Below are 19,572 nucleotides of genomic sequence, written 5' to 3' on the forward strand. Positions count from 1 at the left end.
CAGTAAAAATGCATATGTAAATATACAGATGAAATGGAAATTTCCAGAGGTCAGGTATACATGTTTGATCATTCCTATACATACACACACATATATATACGTCTCTATAGATGTATCTTAGTAAATGTATACATATGTATCGTGTATATATGTGTACGTGTATATATATGTTATACATCTATGCAAGATGCACAAATAGCAGTTCTTTTTAGAGCAAACATGTATACCTAACGTACATTTACGTATCAGAATTTAACCACTGAACATCTATGTATACATTGAGAAATACAAAAGTGATTTTATTTTTCCGTCTTTGTGTTTTAACAAATACACATACTCTCTCCAAAACTTTAAATACGCTACATAAACATGTCACGGTACCAGAGTACCTTAAAGCCAAAAGCGATATGCCAGAAAACATAAAGTTTTCAGAGAATTTTGACTCAGAAAATTGCTACAGAGTGAGTATCTTTAACTGCTTTTCAGGGGCCAGGGGAGGGAAAATGTCTGGCTCCAGAGGCTGGGTGGGATGAGACAGTGACACCTTCGGAGCGCACAAACTCCACCCAGTGGTAGGTCCGATGGTGAAACTTAGAAAACCAGCAATTCTCAAGTACAATCTCAGTTGTATGACAGGGCTGTGAAATCTAGAAATAAAGATTTAAGTTGATACAGTTATCTTTGGGAAAGTAAGAAAAACCAGAGAAAAATGTACTATAAATGTTTCTACAGCTTTTTGCTACTCATCAGTTGATGAAAGCCTTGCAGTAATAAAACCCCCTTACATTTTTATCATAAGGATTGTGAACTTGTTAAAAAAACCCCTTTAAATTAATATACATATACACGTAACTTGTTTTATGTTTAATCTTTTTTATTACCAAGGAAGACATGTAAAAAAGACATCTGAATGGATTAATTTGCTCCTGCAAGAAGTGAAGTATATGGAACAGATAAACGTACAAGTCCCTGAAACTGCTTTGATGTACAGCAGTTTACAATCCATTACATAAATTTCTGTAGCACTAGATTTAAGGGTAATTACCACTTTAAAGTAATATTTTTCACTAAATTAGTTCACATCTTAAAAAAAGACATTGTCCTCACAGTAACAATTTCTGTGATTCATCTCGCCTTAAAAATAATTAAAGCTTATTTAAATTAATGAGGACACTACTTACTTTATGTTTCCTTTTCCACTTCTTTCCTATTCACAACAGTATCCAAGTAGAACAGAAACCACATATCCATTCAGGAAAACAAGAAAATCTGTAAATATAATGCACACTGGCAGAAAAAATAATTCATGTAAAGTTCATTGCAGAACTTAAGAGTAACCCAAAGAAAAATAACAGAAACAAAAGGATCTTAATTAACTCTGGCAAAGGATGACCCAAGCACCCAGGTTTTTAGTATGATGCTTACTGTAGCATAGAGGAGGCCTCGTGAAAGAATCTGGGCACCTGCCATACTTACAGGGACAAAATGTTCAGCTGAATCAATTACTAGGTCAAAACCAACTCCAGACACTTCCGACTGTGTTACATAAAATTTAAGCAACTCTGAAACTAGGAAAAACTGATAATCCAAAGGCAAAACATGGCCAAAGGCATATTAAAATATGTTCACATGTCAGTGAAATTAAATAACATTTTCCTGGGGTTTCTACAAAGATCATCTGTCCCTTGTAAAGTATTCTGAGAAGTACTCAGTTTAGAAATAATTCTTTATTTTATATTTATGCTAGAGCTTGTGTATATTCAGAAAAAAACTAAGCATATTTTTGAAAGGGGCAAACACAGACCCTGGATCAGATTCATCATGGTAAGGTTTCTAATTCACCTGGACTAAATTTTCAGAAATCAAATTTCATTTAGAGGGAATGCTGGTAATTAGAATAGTTGGTTGGTCACTTCTGCCTCTTGGACTAATTAAAAAACTATATATTCTGCTCAACCATACCAGTAATGGGATTAATTACTCCTGCTGCTCAGTCTCCATCTGAAGAAAAAACAGGTTGCCTGAGAAAAACATGACTATTTAGCCCATAATGATCTGTTTGCCATACCAATGTATTCCATAGTAACTGTGGTTACATTATTTTTCTCTAAGAAAACCTTCATTAGAGACTCATTAAGGTATGGATGTTCAAAGAATGCAGGATTAGAATCCAACTAAACCAGCAGTGAGGACGTCCAGTTTTTATTATCGGCATACGCTGATGGGACTCTCTCCTCACAGAATCATTCTATGAGGAGAGAGTCCCATCAGCGTACGCCAATTTCAGCAGGAGTGAAGGTGTTCAGCATCTCTCAGAAATGAAAGGTTTCTCCAAGTCCCAGTTTGGCAGGATACTTGCTTACATACTTACACTGCTCTTAGGTACTGTTTCCAAAGGAGCTACTGCCATATATGAAGTTAGGCACATACTTAAGTAACTTCCTCAGTAATGGCCTGTGTGTTAACTTGAAAGTTTTATTGCTATTTTTCTAAGTCAAAACAGAAAAAGGTGTATGTATTTCTAAGTAACTGAGTACCCTCTTTAAAATGTGAACTTCAATATTCTTACCTAGTTTGTTAAACCAAATATCTTACATCAAATGTTATAATTTTGCAAGAGTATCATACTGAAAGTGGTACTCTGTAGACTGAAACAGAATAAAATTATTTAGCAAAAACCATGAAATGCCTGTATTCAACTTTTATCGTAAAAAAATATATTTTGTTTTACAACACTAACAGTTAAGGCCACAGAAGTCCAGCAAGATGCTGATAAGCATATCAATTGCAACTATTAAAATTAACAATAAATATCAAGAAAATGGTCTGCATGTTTAAAATCACAGCAATAAAATCAATCAAAAAAGCAACCATCAAAGTCTCTAGTGAGTCATAACTGTTTTCAAGTAAAAATTGCACTATGTGCTTTAAGAGCGTCACATTTTTACGTACTACAACAGTGTTAGAGTAATATACAAGTAGAAGATTTCATCCTTCTGTCCTGGTTAGTCACAGTTTCCCTGGAATTCTCCAATGTATGATTCTGGTTTTCATCTTTACTGTCTTCACAAGATAACTCTTCCTTTTCTTTTTCTTGTTCACTCTGTAATGGCTTTCCAGATCTATCTTCCTTTCCACTACACACATTCTTCTGCCCCGTCACTGGCTTTCGCTTAAACAGGGAAAACTGAAGTAAAAAATAGGTAAATAACACGCCCAAAACAGTTAGCTGTGAAATTCAAGGTTAAAAATCCACAAAGCCTTTTGTATATACCAAAGTCAATTTAGGTCGCAAATGTCTCCTTCATAAAATAAATTGCTTTTCAAAACAAAATCACTATTTAAAAAATGTTAATGAAAAACATTCTGCTGCAATATTTGAAATGTGTCAAAATAGCACAAATGAATCAGAGAAGTTAAAATGATTGCATTTTGTCAAATTACACACTGTACAGTTTGTACAAGATACCTCAAGTGGTGCAAAATTATCTGCGTTTCTTTCAAACAAGAGTCTGAGACAAGGTCCAAAAATACAGGCTCAGATCTGCAAAGATCCAGAGCAGTAAATGCCTAATATGCGTCATTATAAACGTGTGTAGTCCTGTTAAAGTTAATGACAATGTGTTTTTATGTCAGTGAGACTACACACGTGCTTGAAGTTAATTGGTGCTTAAGGTCTTTGTTCAACAGGAAACACAGTAGCCAGTCTCTGCAGAAGCCTTTGGATCCTAAACCTGTAAGAAATTCCATATAAGGTACTCCTCAACATGCGCATATATATATATAAAAATATATATATATATAAAAATACACTCTTTAAATCAGTGCATGTTGGAAATAGATACAAGGTCAACTAGCTCAGCTGCTGCTTTCAGAGAGAAATATGGTGGAAAATTTTTTAAATAACATCCCACAGGAATCAAGTCCTAAGTTTTCACCTCACCAAAATCTGATGGGATTAACAACCTGCCTTTTATGGGCCTGCTATATGTGAACAGGTGATAATGGACTTTATCTCATTTCTATTGACAGAAGTACTATGATTTATTTTAATAGAGCAAAATAAAATCAAATCTTAAACAGCAAGAACTGGTTGCTCAGGAGTTTAATTGTTTATGCAGATCAGGTAAATTGGGGTATTTGCTTCAGCTTGGTAACTGCCCACTGCCTTCTTGGTCACTAAAACTAGAAGGAAAAATCAGGCCACGTACCTTTTTTCTCCCAATGATTCCTCCAGTTATTTGGTCATCAGTGTTCTCTGAAGAACTGTTCACAGTGTGATTGTCAGTGCTTTCTTTCTCTACAATAATATAAACCTTTATGTTAACTTCCTTCTGATTCTTGCAAATTCAGAGCAGGAAAAAAGTGTTTTTCAAATTATTTTTTAAGTAAAAGTCACTAAATAAAATGTGGATCGTAAAAAAAGTAATCAGAATATTCAGTTCAACTTTATGCCTGGCCTGACAAGAATGTTTTTATTTTTTTAATCTCTCTACATAATGCCCTTATATTATTGTCCAGATGCTCGATTTTCAAGAACAGAACACTTATGGCAGTGACATTATATAAAATGTTTTGACTTGACACTCATAGTTTCCTCTTGCTGACAGAAGACAATGTCTTGCACACTGATTTTGAAAGTATATTCTAATTTGGAAAAGCTGACTTTTAGGGCAGGAGTTACGGTTCAGCATGAATTTTATTCCATAGAAACAATTCTGGGAAAGGAAAAACTTACCATCTGAGTTGATGTTCCTGTGTTTAAATTTTCCTATACTCCCTGTGTGAATGATATAAATTTAGAACTTAATATCAAAACTTCCAGATCACTGGATGATGGAAAAATATTTAAGCATCCATTCTGGACAAGCTATTTCCATTACAATATTGAAAATAAACATCATAGCTTCTTCATTATTAAGGTAGTGGTCTTTTTTATACCACATTTGTTATTTTCTTTCAAAGGAACAATTATAGATTATTCCAGAATTTCTAAAATAAAAGAAGTATTTTTGACTTGTCTTGCATACAAGGCACCCAACTTCACGCTTCCCAGCTTTTCTAAAGGAATATACAGTACACTCAAACTGTCGTCAAAACTACAAGCAACATCTAAACTTACATCTTCAGCATCTCTGAACAGTGTTCACTAATTACCACATTTCACCTGAAATAATCTGTTTGTGAATGTAATGAGGAAATGTCAGAGATGAGAGCCTTTTGACAAGCTTCTCTGTTGAAGTGAAGAAACATGGCACCTAAAGGAAGTTGCTTGAGAGATAATACAATTGCCATTACTTCGTCACTGCACAACTAGAACTGCTCTTAGCAAGTAAGATACAGTCCTGCTAAGAGAAAGTGCCTCTTGTGGACTTCCTCCAACACATAACTGGGAAAAATATTTTTTTTCTTTCAAATGATTAGTGATGGTTTTTTGCCTCTCATATTTCATAACCTCTCAAGAACTGTTTTACCAACTACTGACAATAACTGTATTGTTCAGTGTTTTTATAATAGAGATTGTTTAGAAAAGTTTTATCTTTTGAAATGTTTTAATTATTTTTAGAATGTTCATCATAGTCCAGTTCTTAGGAATGGTATTCTTACCCTGCTGAATGATGGTCTCTTTCTGAGTAGTTTCCTCTGTCTATAGAGAGACAAAACAATGAAATCTCTAGATTCAAATTTGTTAAAAATTAAAATTTTTAGCTATTAACACCTACATATTCGTTCCACCCTCTACCAAAACCACCCCAAACAACAACTTTGCATTTCCAAGATAGCTACACATACATTCAAATTAATGTAAGTTACAGAACCAAATTCTTTCAGAGACCAATAACTTAATAGGAGTAAACGCTTTTACCTTTACAGTTTCTACTGTGCTATTACTGCTTTTCTCTCCCTCAGGAGTTTTACTATGTTTCTCTTTTTCACATTTTTCTTCTATTTCCTCTTCTTCCTCTGTTCCTTCCCCTCCTCCTCCTGCTTCTTCTCCTTCTGCTGCTTCTTCTGCTTCTTCTTCTTCTGTGTCTTCTTCTTCTTCATCATCATCATCTGTTTCTTCATCTCCATACAAGTTTTGTTCCTTTGACAAAATGGCCAAAACATAATTTTGAAACTTATGCTGCACAATGATACTGTGGTCCTCAGTTCATCATACATCATAATTTGACTAAGAAAAAGAAAACTCAAAAGAAAATGTTCCAAAGAGTAGATGGAGTAAGGACGAAGACAGGAGCCCCCATGTGAGGTTTGCTAATTTCAACAGATTTAAAAAAAACAGACCTCCAGTGAACATTAGGAGTGCAGCTGACTTCTATATTTTGCTAACATGTCTCCTTAATGGAAAAGCAATGAAAACAAATTTTTTTTTGGAAACAAAACACTTATTCTAAATGTTTGAAATACGCATAAGTAACATAAGCAGTAGTAATTCCAACACTGAAAAAAATCATTAAAATCTACTTCCCAAGAAAATTAATAAAATAATACCAGATACAATGTTCTGATTCATCTGATTCAATATAGACACTACAATTTGAATTTGAGTAGGTTTCAGCCTAGGATAAAACTTCAATATAGTAAAATAAAATAGCCAGGAGTATTATAAATAAAAAAAGTGCAAATGCTATTTTTGTAAAAATTGCCATTACTATGCCATTTACATATTTATAACAGCAGGAAATACAATATTTTAAACAGAAACATTCTCCCTCCCATTGCAGAAATATAAGGACCTAAACCACGTCCAAGATGGACTTCTGATGTCAAATCAAGTGAACCCTTATCATTGCATCAGAATGCCCAGATGTACTATTACATGTTTGCATTCTGATGCTTTTCTTCTATGATTGATTGAAATATAGGTATTGAACCAGTATTTTATGTTAAAGAAACCTGAACAACAAAACACTTCTGTTCCACTGCAGCCTAGCTCATGATGGGAACTGGTGTGAACAATCTGCATGCTCTTTTGAAAGTGTGGTAGAGGAATGAACACCTTCGTATACTCGGGTGCAAATGCTGCCTCCTATCTTTTGACAATGTTTTCCCTCCTCCCTCTTACTTTTTTGAATTTTTGCTTGTTGTCTCCACAATGACTGTTTTCGTACTCATCAGAAGGTACCTTGCTAGTCAGGAGGAGACCATTAGCTAATGTTTCTAGAGGTTGGAACACAAAAGGCTGCTTAGCCAAGAATGTCAGAGGTACGCAAAAGCTTAAAAGGTTAGTTGTTTCCTGGCCTGTACTCTTCTGGCTGAGTTAACTGTTTAGCAAAGTATTTTTGGACCTTCCTTAGAAGCTTTCTGCCACTTTAAGCACAACAGCACACCTGTGATTAAGAATCACAGTGATACCACAGGCATTCAGCTTGTACCACTTTCATTGTTCTCTTTCGCCCCATTGTCCACAGGCTTGTCTGGTGCCCTCTGCAGCTTCAAAGACCAAATTTTTAAACTTAGGATAAAAAGCCTCACTGTGCATACCAGCATGTGCAGCAGGGTTAGTGGGAGTTTTCCACAGTGTCTAGTATCTGTGCAGCACATACCACGTTCTGAGAACTGCTGTGAAATGGGCTAGCAGCGAAGATGAATCCAGCATGGAGTTCAGGCTACACATTTAACCACACGCTGACACTACAGAGAGCACCTGGGAAAGTGAACGTACCCTGGTAGTACGTTATATTGCCAGCTACATATATCCAGCTCTAGAAATGTTAGGAATGAAATAAAAGCAGACATCAACACGTGCCATTGGCAGAAAGTCGCTTTTGTAGCATAGCGCAATGGTGATCCAAACAACCGGCGTTTTGCAAGAGATGAACATTTCAGCTTACACGACTAGGTAGAAGACCTTCTCCTGACCAATATCTTCCAGTATTTCCTTAACTGAGGCTTCTTCCAGTCACCTTTCCAGTCTGGCTCCGTAACTGAATTTCACTGCAAACAGTGAAAAACTGTTTCAAATCTAACAAAAGAAAACGAAGTGCAAAATATTTCGGTGAGATCACTTCTTCTCAGACAGCAAGTAGACTGAGCGGCAGTGCTGCCACACACAATACCGTTTAGGGTGGAGCACACTGTTCCATATCCACCTGGTCGTGTGCCCTGGCACACTATTGCACAGGTTCCCAGCAGCAGTGCACAAAGGTTCACAGTGGCAATCCCACTGTCATGTCCTGGGGGCTCCGCACAGTGGAAAGTCATTCTGAGAACAAGCACAACCACTGTAAGAATCCTGTCTCCTGGCATTTCCAACAGGTAAACAGGTAGGAGGAAAATGACAGCAGGTTTCAGAAGGGCGTGATCTTTTATTGAAATGTTCTTGATTTTTTTTTTTTGTTTTAGTGAGAAGATTAACTATGAAGCTAAACATGACAAACTCTTTACAAACTTGACTCTTCTATAATATATTCCAGCATCTGTGAGGGAAAGCAAAAGCTAGTCATTCTTCCACCCTTCTAGGAGCTGAAAAAAAGGTTGCTTCTTACATATCGGTACATCTGAGGAATAACACGCAATGAAAACTGAAAATGTTTTCATCTAGTCTCCTTTGGAAGTGGTGTTATTTATCATTGCTATAGTTTATTTGTAGACTTGAACGGTACCACTATGGGTAAACTGCAACAGTCAGTACAGAAGTGTTTAGAGATAACATGTGCACAGGATTTTGTTTGTAAAAAATGTAAAAAAATCCTCCACTGGATAAAAAACTGACATTCAGTCTTCCAGAGGAGTATCAGATTGACATAGAATTACTTAGACATTTGTAAGAAAGCCAGAGTTTTCTATTTTTGGTTCCTTCAAAATTAAAAGTCTTCGCAGATGTTTAGCATAGTTATGGCCTATGGAAGGGATTCAACCTAGCCATTTCACACTGGAAGAAATTTAAGATCAGTAGGGCATGTATGCACTATGTAACATGCATCTACAAAACACAGCAAAATGTGTAAAGACAGCTAAATGTAAAAGAAAAGTTTAGTCCAGCTTTGAACTACTGAAGATATTTATCCTACTTTATAAGCACATGTAAGTATCTCTAGCTCTGCTGATATGGAGATAATGGTCAAGCAGTGAACAAAAATACTGATGTTCCGTGTAGTGTAGAAGTAGTTAGGATTTGAGTTCTGAGGGAGGAACTTCTTCTAATTACATAGTAAAGAGTCATGACATATACACATGAAAATCAGTCCCAAAGTCAAACTGATATGAAAAAAGCTTTTCTTCCAGTCCTCACCTTTTCAGTTACATAATCCAATCTGAGAAATGACCTATACTTCTAGCCTCATCTCCATGAGGCTAGTCTCATCTCCAGCTTTCTATCCACCAAAAACTGTTTTCCTCCTCATCTAAATATTCAAAACATAATTTGAGAAATGCAAAGCTTATTTTCTTTCAAAACCATTTCTCCTGCACAGATAATAAGGTGTCTAATGAGGAACAGCACTCTTTAATTCTCATTAAGCTGGCAGCTAAATCTACTGAAAGTAACCAAGAAAACCCAAACTTGTTGTTTATAAATTCTTCCTAAAAGCAGAGTCTAGTGCTAAATTAACAAAGATAGGAAGGAAGAACATTTTTTTTTGTAAATTTGGTGAAAATCTCACCAGAACTAAATGCTCCAAATGGCTAGGAAACGTCACAGAATAACATTAAAAAAGACCTTTTTTATGATTCTTTATAGAGCCAGCATTGATCAGCAGGACTTAGAATAGCATTATTCTAAGAATAAAACAACATTTTAACAAAGTACAAAATTACTGTCAGCATTTTAGAATTTGCCTATCGTGGTAGGCAGAATCAGGTGGACACGTTTAGCGTACTTGAATAAAAAAGCAGAGTACAATCAGTGTGATAGCATCCATATCAACATAGTTACAGTGTTTCAGAAACTGTACACCAAGATCCTACACTAGCCTTATAGAATTTATAAGACTTACGTACAACTCCTATGCCTACAGAAACCACTGCTCTTTTACAGCTGCGTAATGGATGAACTTCTACTGTACTACTCCACAGGTACTACTTACAGGGAACATACCTATCAGGTTTGGATTCTGTCATAAAGGCAATGTTTCCTATTAGCCTGAATGAAGATCTCTAAATGCAGGAGTCTACAAAGGAGACAGAATCTGAGCTCTAAGCTGCGACTGTAGTTAACAGAGACCTTCAGTGGAACTCCTTTGGTAAGTGCCACTCAGATATCCTAGGAATCTGAGACATCTTTACATGGGGCTTATGGAGACCCGCATCATTCTGGACCCCAACTCACAGCCATGTAGGATACGCCACAACACCTAAAATCACACTAGATGTGTTTGTTTAGGCAACTGAGCCATGGTCCTCATCAAAAAAATTGGTGGAGCTGAAAGACACTCATTTCACCCCAAAGAATACACCTACTGCTGTTAAACTGAACAGCTTCCCAGACTGACCACATTTCCATTTACTATATTTGCAGCTTGCCACAGGTGTCTCTGGCTGTCACCTTATCTGTTCAACTTCTAAAATAACCCATTTTATATAATAACTCTGATAGCACAGTTTCATTACTGTCACCTCTGCTTGCCCATTTATAGGCATGTTTTGGAGAGTTTTTACCAATGGTAGTGAAGGAGAGATGAGAATGTCATATTACAGATACTCTTCACTTCAAAAGATGAATCATCTGTCCATTAAAAATAATCTCTGAAGAATTTGAGGCTACTAATTAAAGCAAATACATATATGTATATATTACATGTCTATATTATGTTATGCTATATTTATATATTTTTTATATATGTATAATCTCTGCATTATTCTCTTTCATTATGCTTTAGGAGGTTTATTTTCTTATTCCACTTTAAATTCCCTATTCACAGAAAGATAATGCTGTAAGAGTAACTTCAATAGTTTCACCTCTGAAGTTGAGACACAGAGAAGCTGACTTGGCAAAGGTCACACACAGAAAGTCAAAAGCAGTAAAGAACATACAAGTGAAATATTTGAAACAGTTTTAATTTAAGCCTGAGGTTCCTGTTTCTTCAAGGACAAAAATGTGGTTGGTACTATGAAATAACCTTAAACATTTTCTACCTCTAGTATAATAAATCAGTAGAGCAGAACATCAGTCTTGAAAAGATGAGCTTGCAGACTTAACAGACTATACAGATTTTGTATAACTGTTTTGTTTGTTTAATTTTTGGCATTCATTTACACTGGTTTTCCTGTAAACCTAGACCTTCGTAACAACACATTCTTAAGGATAAATTTGCTGTATCCAAGGGGAGAAATGACCTTACTCGCTTACCGTTTTGGCAAAAGTATTGCCTCAGTGGGTATAATTCAGGGGGTGTAACTGTCTTCTGCTAAAATGGCTGCAGCTGGCTTTTCTTTGGGCAGATTAATACAAAATAAAGACATTTATTTTCCAAATGCTTTATAAAAACGTGGTCTTATGTCTACAGGAGAGAGGGGAAAAAATGTCACTCTGTTCAATACCATTGTCTCACCTGGTGTCATGCTCTGGCTGAAAGACAGTCTCACTGAAGACTGGAAACATATCTCATGGCAGACCTTGCTCAAATGACAGCTGCAAACTAGGTTTCTCTACATTGCCTTAACTATTTCATTGTGGATCCTTCCTGCATACTTTATGGAAACGGAGCTCTGGCAGATGGGCTGTTCATAATTGGCATTTCAGAAGGGAAGGCGCATGGTATCTTTCCAAGCCTTCTCAAGAAGTCAAAATACTTTACGTTTGCCACCACCATTTTATGTTTCTAGGGAAGAAAATCTCAAAACCACTGATGAGACAAACTTAGTTGCAGATCTTTTAAAGATCTGGTGAAAACTCAGTGATGAAGAGAAATCTGTAATTACTATGTGTACCACTCCAACATGGAGAGTTCTGGGAAGCTCTGGTTTATAGAAAATATATTTCTGTTTCTAGTTACCCTGGAAGCTGTTAAAAATCCACAGAGAAGATTATTAAAGAGAGCTGAGAATGAGCTAGTTAGCTACATGCTTCTTCCTTGGGGATGATCTGCCAAGCAGCCCTAAAACAGCAATTGCTTAGCAGAGTTTTTAATCAATGAAGGAACAGATTTCTCCCATTACCTGTCCATCCCATTACCTTTAGATGCCCAAAAGCTTCCCATTGCTCTCTATACGCCTCTACAACACCTGAATGGAATACATACCTAGCAGGAGTTTCACTATGAAGTAGAAGACTCTTAGTAGATGGGTATCAAGTCTAAAGAGGTTGGTCAATGGGCATAATGCTGTCTTATGGGACTGAACAATGCTCCCTTTGTAGAGTACTGGTAAAGACAACTACAAAATACATTTCTACAGACCATCCTTCTTTTTTGATGCAGGACTGAAGAGGAATAGGTAGAGGAATCATATCCTCCACTAGCTATCATTTTGCTCTCCAAAATACTCATGCACATCAGTGTCACTCCTGAATTGTCCGTACTGGGAAAATGCACTATGTTAACATTTTTCTAAAACAGCATTTAAAGTAACAATATTAACCATGATTTTACATGCAGATAAGAGAGAAAAAAATAAAAATAGCTCTATTTACCTTTTGTGGGTTGGAGATATATGGATGGGTAGGCATGTAACATTTTGTTGATACTGATCTTGTCATGATGTCAAGTTACCTGATGTGAAGTGACTGGAAATACTGCCTGACAAAACTCTTAGTAAAGCTAAGATACATAACTTGTAGTTTCTTACTTAGCAGTTACAGTGAAAGATTAACATCTTAAAATCCAGATAGTGCTAACCATTTGTGATCAGGAATTTGAACTGGGCTTTCATTTTGAGCTATTAATATAGAAAAGTTCTTAGCTCAGCTACTCTAAACCTGAGAGAAGTATCTTTCAGTTCAATGATTACTAAAGAAAGAGCTGTCCAGTTTGATGATTGACAAAATTCAAAGTACTCAAATGAAAGATTTAAAAGCTTATTCTTTCAATTACAAGGCAGTCAACAAGCCAAACTAGGCTTTCCTTATATACTGTCATGGAGACAAACAGAAGAGCTCAGCTGAATACACTTAAAAGAATTTTCAGTAAAAAGCTGAGCCTGTCACCATACCTTGTCTAAAAGTTAACATCTAGACTCCCACTAGGTTATATTGGTTTCCTAATTGTACAATTCTATGTCAGGAGCACTTGACGTGGATTACCTGATACTTACAACAGTCCCTTAATGGTTCTGTCATGTAAGTGTGTTGACTATTCACTAGAAAAACAATTCAAATAGAGTTATCTAAAGGATTCTCTTTCTCCAGCAGTTCGGACAAATTTTTTTTTAATTTATTCCCCAAGATAAATAAACATCTAAAATAGCTCAGATGTACTACAGCTTTCATATACAAAACTGTTATCTTCTCAAAAAAAGTTTGCTCTCTTTGGAGAAAAAATAAATAATACCAATTTCCAAGGTGAAAAGGAAAAAAAACCTCTATAGAAGTAGAAACTATTTTTAAGGTGTTTTGTGAAGTTGGAGATTATTTATGTAAAGTATAGTCTCTTATGAGCTATTTTACATACTAATATAAATACCCTTTAATATTCAGTCACTTGGAAACAGCGTACCAAAATAACTCCTGGGTACTTAAGCAAAACAGATGAAATATAATGAGCAAATCTGAATTAGAGTATGTTGATGCTATCTCAAAAACTCAGTGTGTCTCTGGAAGATATTATGCTGCATACAAAATGAATTCTTAATGCTAACAGACACAGAGAAAAACTAACTTGGGAATATTGGCGCACACTTGGATGCAGTTTGTGCATTTTTTCCGAATTCTTATAGAAAAAAGTTTTAGTGTCTGGAGTTTGTCACGCAGCTCCCACGTATTTGCAAGTGAACGAGGACAGTCACTATCTGCTTTTATTGTGCCACACAGCTTAGAGTACTGCAAGTCTCTCCAAAATCCTGTGCTTTTTGTTGAAATCCTGCCTTAATCATGCTGGTTATTATTCAGTGCTTAGATAAAAAGATGGACAAAGGCAAATTTTCACAAATAACACCACCACATGCAGGAAGGTTCTTCAAGATTCTCTGTTCTCTGTACATTCCTGAAAAGGATGCCCCACAAGTCACTGCTAAAATCTCCACAGCCTGCAAGAGTGGGTCTCTCAGGGAAGATCCACCATCTGATGTAAAAGTGGCAATTTCTGTACAACCGTCAATAATCTTTAAACCCATTCTCATCTTGTATGGGTAGATTTCTCAAGGCACACCCAACTTAGTAACACAGGTCCCACCAGCTTCCCCGTGCAATTGTCCTCCACATCATGCTGGTACTTGTGAAAGTTCTACCCCAGCTATTGGAAGGCCAGCTTTAAAACACAGCTTAACTTCCTTCTGTACTCTTGATACAGGACGCATTCAGGTTCGCTTTGTTCTTTTTCTCCTGAGAGATGACAATGAAGTGCCTAGTAAAACAGATTAAATTTTGCAGCAGTTCTGCTGCTGTGTTTCTAATCATGAGAGTCGATTTGTGCCTTGGCCAGATGCCGGATAGAATGAAAGTAAGTATTTTAAACTTCCTGTAAGAAAACCAGCCTCTGCCAGGGTGGCTCACAATCCCAAACTCATATTAGATTGGTGCTTATTGTTGAGTTTCCAGTTGAACAGCACAGCACAGTCTCTTGTATTATCATTGGTACAGGGACTGGGCAAATAATACTCTTCAATACTACTGTGATCTATATCCTTACAGGTATAGGTGCAGATAAAGGCTTTGTTTAATATAAAATTCTGTTTAGAGCTACTTTTGTTTAGCTCGCTCTCACATTCTCAGTATGAAACCACAAATACGTTACATTTCACACAAATCACAAATGCAACTCTGTGTGAAAGGTGGGGTACACACGAGAAATTATAAAGCTCTAAACCCATAACGTTGAACCTGGGACATTCCAGCAGACTTCCCTGCAACCCACCTCAGACAGAAAAAGCAGAGAGCCATGTCTAATTTTTCAATGTTGGGACATTTATGAAAGCCAGAATGGTAAATATCTCTAGCCTTGACATTTCAGGGCTCCGATAATAAATATTTTCATAACTAAGTATGGGGTTTTGAGATAACAGTATTAGTATTTGTTTAAATAATTATAGAACGAGGTTGCCAACCAATGGGCACTATCACAAATCCTTAAAAAAGGCAGCGATTAAGTGTACTTGTTCTTTTTGCAATAGAAGAATAAAGCCTCTGCAGATCTCAGCAGTGCAATTTTCTGATGCCAGAACTATCTCTCCAAAATCCTTTCAGTATGCAAAAGCAAACCTCTCCTCTATCCATTAAAACATATGAATAAGTGTATAAAAATATTACAGTTCAGTGAGTGACTTCAGATCATGAACACGCTCAGAACGTAACTGAGGACAAAACTATAGGTTTGCCATTTTTGCAAGCAAAATATTTGCTCAGGTGCTCATAGAATGCCACAGGACTAAACGCTGTTGTTTATTTGAATTGCTCATTTAGAAATGAGTTGAGAATTTGCCCTTTTACATTTACCTTGCCCTCTTTTTGCCTTTTTATGGATCTGACAACATTCTTTTGTCTGAAGATCCTGTTATTTCTGAGCTTGATTCTGCTTCCCATAATACTCATTACAAAATTAAAGACAAACCACAAAAGTTCAGGTGAGTACACAATTCATAAATCCAGCCTATATGCAGTAAGAAACACCTCAGTTTGCATTAAAAAAAGATGCTCTACCTTTAATCACTCTCGTTTGTTTTACAGTATTTAACAACACTTTTGTCAAATGACTAGATTCACACCACAAATTCAATTAATAAAAGACTGTTTGCTATTCTGAGAGGTAAGATTTAGAAGGTAGTGTCATCTTTGGAGAAAGTAAGCTAAAATTTATCTTAAAAGATGGCTAAAACTAAGAAAAGCTAGGGAAAAAACCTAAAAGCAACAGAAACAAAAACTAAATGTCCTTTTCTGTATGATTCCTAAAGACCCCATTCTAAAGAAAACTGTGTACCTATGCAGATAAGACAATAAAGCAAAAAACAGTGAATGAAAACCAGACATTTTCTGTAGTTTGGAGAAAGACTTTTTTTTTATTCAGCATCAATTATGCAGAGAGAACCATTATCTGAATAAATAGCTTTATATTTTCAGATATAATGGCAAAATTTAACTGCTGAAATTTTGCAGGCATATGAGAAGAGTCGTGCTACAGCATATTCAAAAGTAATCTAGAGCACCCTCATCTCTAACAGGAGGTGTGTGCCAAGAGCAGACTTGCACCCCGCCCCATGAGAATGGGATATGAGCTTCTAATCCATGCCTGCTATAAAAGGCAGCATGTGCATATGTAATTCTGTGAACATGTATGTGAGTGTGCAGGGGGATTAAAACTTCTGAGATTAGCGGGTGCTTAGAAATTTGCAGGTGTTTATTAACATTTTATGGATGTCTAGTGTTCTTGTTCCCTGCAGTATTGCCGCTCTTGATATTGAATGTGCAGTTGGTTGATTGCCGGTTAACCATTATTAATAAATCAATAAACCACCTCGATCTTGATTTGATTTAAACCACGTAGCTGAACAGTTTTTCCATGTGACCATCATGAGGGAATAATTCATGAAAAGGGAATAAATGCTCTTTTTTCTAACACAAGAATGCAGAGCCATCAAATGAAGGTACCAAAAGACAGATTCAAGACAAAAAAAGTTCTTCAAAGAACATGTAAAGTAATCTAAGAATTGTTTGCCAAAACATGTACTGGATGCTAAATGGGTTAAAAACTGATTGAAAGAAATTCATGTTAAAAAATGGCTATTAAATACAATAGATACATCTTCTGAACCACAGATTATTGTATATACTGAATATATTTCGTATACTGAATGATTACACAAGGGAAGTAACACTACATGTTTGCTATATTCTTGGGTTTTTTTCCAGGCATTCACCAGTAGCCACTGGTAGAAAAATTATACTGGACTAGATAGACCTTTGGTCTGAGCAGTTGTCTGTTGTTTCTCTCTCTATTGAAGGATTTTTTTCCTCTACTAAAAACTAGTTCAGGAGTACTTCTGCCATGTTGCTTAAGTACTGCTCATAAATCTTTTTGTATCCCATAATAAATACCAAGGACATACTGAATTTCCACACAACCACAAGTAACAAACTTTATAAATCAGTATGAGTCAAACTAAATAAAATTCCACTCGTTACACTAATGGAGTTCCAAAGTCCCCCCAAAGCCCAGAAACATTGGCACAGTACACAATTTATGTAACAATTCTGTGGAAAACCCTTAGAAGTGCTGGAGTAATGCTCTGCTTTTCCCCTACCACAGGAATGATTCACAAAGCAATACAAAATCAGTTCTCGATTCAATGAATTTTTATCCAGACAAAACAAAGAGGAGGAGATGCCCATAACTTGGCTTCTGTTACTCTCCTGGGAAGCCTTATGCTATCAGCACATGTTAAGAGAGGAACAACAAATGGTCCCCATTTGCCTAAGGATTTACATAAAAAGCTACAGCCAAACAGTAAATGAAGAGCCATTCCTACATGGAATTGGAAATCACTTGCTTCAAAGTGCTCTCACTTTTTCCCCCCTCTCTCTAGCAAATATTTTTCATAAAAAAGATATTTTTTCACAGTGCTGTTTTCTTCCAAAGCTGAATTTTAGATTCACAAATAAGCAGATGTCATATCCAAGAAACAAGGGTTTAGGCCTACAAAAATACTTTTCAGTATTACCCTAAGTTTAATCACAGTAACATCCTAATCTTTCCTAAGAACGCAGCTTAGCTCCATTTAGTTTCAAAAGCAAATATTTTCACAGCAGTTCAATGATAATGCAGCACTTCTGCTAAATAACTGAGGACTGTTTTTCTTGGGAAGTGCATTTAACTGTTAAAATATTCCACTCTATCAGAATATGAGGACACTTACCCTTTTCCAAAGACTTACACATGCTGTTGTCAAGACAATGTATTCCAGAAAATCCCAAAGCTTGAAACAAATTTCACGGGGACAAAATACAGTCACTGGACTAACTTTTTGTTATAGTTAGGGTGGGTGTACGGCACGTGACTGAAAGCGATCTTACCTTCAAATGCAGTACATGGAAGGGGTGACTGAGGTAAGAAAGATCGAAATGGACTAGAATCTACTGGCAAACTATTCATCTACCACAGCCTTTTTAGAAAATAAATTCTGGAGACATTGTGTCAAAGATAGTTTAATGTCAGTATCTTACAAAACAACATTAAAAACGTTTCATAATCTCAACATAAGTATTGATTCTATTAACATTTTTATTTAATGACATTTATTCATTTTGATTCCTTTCTTCTGCTGTCCTCAACTTCAAATAGGATTTAAATTGCTGTTTTTCTAGAGAATGTCAATACTGAGATCTGTTTACAAAAATTTCTCAGACCACCCACAGTATTTAAGTAATAATGCTGTATGACAAGTCCCTATCCCTTCTTTTGCCAGTTCGACCACTAATAGTTGAAACAGTAATGCAATATCTTACAAAGTCACAAAAATAATTTGCAAGATTTGTTTGTGTATTTTAAGGAAACTCCAGAAGTATCAACATACTTTTTCTTTTCCAAAAAGAATTCAGACTTTCATGCCATTTTCTCTACTATTCCATCTGGCTTCTTGGTTTATTAAATCATCATCTTTTTGGAGATCACAGATGTGATTTTTAGGAGGGAAAAACACAAATCTCCTCCAATGAGGAGGAGATCTGATCCTGAAAGCATATATACACTTCACACTGCAACAAAGTATATTCCCCTCCTTGAGAACTTTAGAGTTAGACGACTAATGTAATTTAGTCTTTTGTAGGCAGATATTGCATCTTTTATTGCACAGTATACGTAAGTAAATAATGTTTTAAAGGTGTGTATTTTCAGATTCTTAATTAGGTCTAATCACCAAATGTGATAGTCAAAAATTATCCCTAAACAGACGCACTCTGACTCTAATGTAATCTAGGCCAGATTCCGACACTTGTATTCGTCTTTCTGCACATAATTGTGTGCTGCCACCATAAGAAGTCATCCTTAAGGCCTTCAAAAAAGCCCAGGGCACCATTTATCCAGGCTTGTATTGCCATTTACCTCCCATCTACTGACCCATGTAAATTTAGCAACTTGTCCGTTTTTTAATTTACACTGAGTACTCAAACATTTTACCAAAATATGAACAGAAAGAAAACAGGGGGGATGAATACAGTGATACCAAAATTTAAAAGTAGGTATCTTTGACAATTTACTGACACTCCTTTCATATAAGGCACATTAACAAGTAAGCTATCCTGCAACTAAAACTGATGCATTACCTTAAGAAATCTGATTCAAAGGCAAAGAAGATTACACTGTTACAATGTATAATTCATATTGTCAGTATGACATTATAATTTAATTAAGAGGCAAACACATTTTGCCTCCTCAACAATTTTTTTAAAATCTGTAAGTGTCATACATGATAAAGATGATTGTGTAAATGACTGTATCAACAATTTATCTTATAAAAACTTCCCAAATCTAAACATTTTCTTCAGTC

This window comes from Gavia stellata, chromosome 1, assembly GCF_030936135.1.
Source record: "Gavia stellata isolate bGavSte3 chromosome 1, bGavSte3.hap2, whole genome shotgun sequence".
NCBI classification, from domain to species: Eukaryota; Metazoa; Chordata; class Aves; order Gaviiformes; family Gaviidae; genus Gavia; species Gavia stellata.